This window comes from Crocodylus porosus, unplaced genomic scaffold (genome assembly GCF_001723895.1).
Source record: "Crocodylus porosus isolate Cpor-Errol unplaced genomic scaffold, CroPor_comp1, whole genome shotgun sequence".
Taxonomy (NCBI): domain Eukaryota; kingdom Metazoa; phylum Chordata; order Crocodylia; family Crocodylidae; genus Crocodylus; species Crocodylus porosus.
In genome coordinates, this window is record NW_017728886.1 from 79,133,623 (window position 1) to 79,134,152 (window position 530).

General features: G+C 74.0%; 1 protein-coding gene across 1 annotated transcript in view; it reads left to right on the forward strand.

Moving 5' to 3' along the window:
• Positions 1-402: 402 nt before the first annotated feature.
• CTNNB1 (catenin beta 1) overlaps positions 403-530 on the forward strand; it is a 35,381-nt gene continuing 35,253 nt past the window's right edge. Inside the window, exon 1 of the mRNA XM_019537421.1 lies at positions 403-475. The gene's annotated coding sequence lies outside the window, so the exon portion shown is untranslated. The remainder of the gene's footprint in view (positions 476-530) is intronic.

A 530-nucleotide genomic window follows, 5' to 3' on the forward strand; every position in this document is an offset into this window, starting at 1 on the left:
GAGGGGAAACGGGCGTGCTCCCCGGGACGGGTCCCGTTCCTCAGGGCGTGTCCACGGCATTCCTCCGCGCCGCTACAGGCGCTGCAAGGGTCCAGCCCACCCCTGCCCAGCTCTTTTAAGAGCGGCCGCCTCCAACTGGCGGACCCCCGCCCCGCCCCCTCCTCCCCCTGCGCTGCCATTGCCCTCCGCAGCTACGCCCTTCCCTCGTACGTCCCACGTCTGGCGCCGCCGTGTCCCTCCGCGCCGAGCCGGGCACTACTTCCCGGCGTCGCGCCCCGCCCCGTTCGTGGAGCGCTGCGCGCGGCGGCAGGATACATCCGCGCGCTATAAGAACCGCCTTGTGCGCGGCGCCATTTTAAGCCTCTCGCTCAGGTCGGTGGCAGCGGTGGCGGAGGGAGTGGAGGAGCCGGGATCGCCCAGGCGGCGGCGGTGGCGGCAGCAGCAGCTGGAGGCCGAGGGACCCCGCGTCTGCAGCGTTAGTGCCGCGCTCCCGGGCAGGGCTGGGGGGCTGCGCCTGTGGCGGGGCGGCG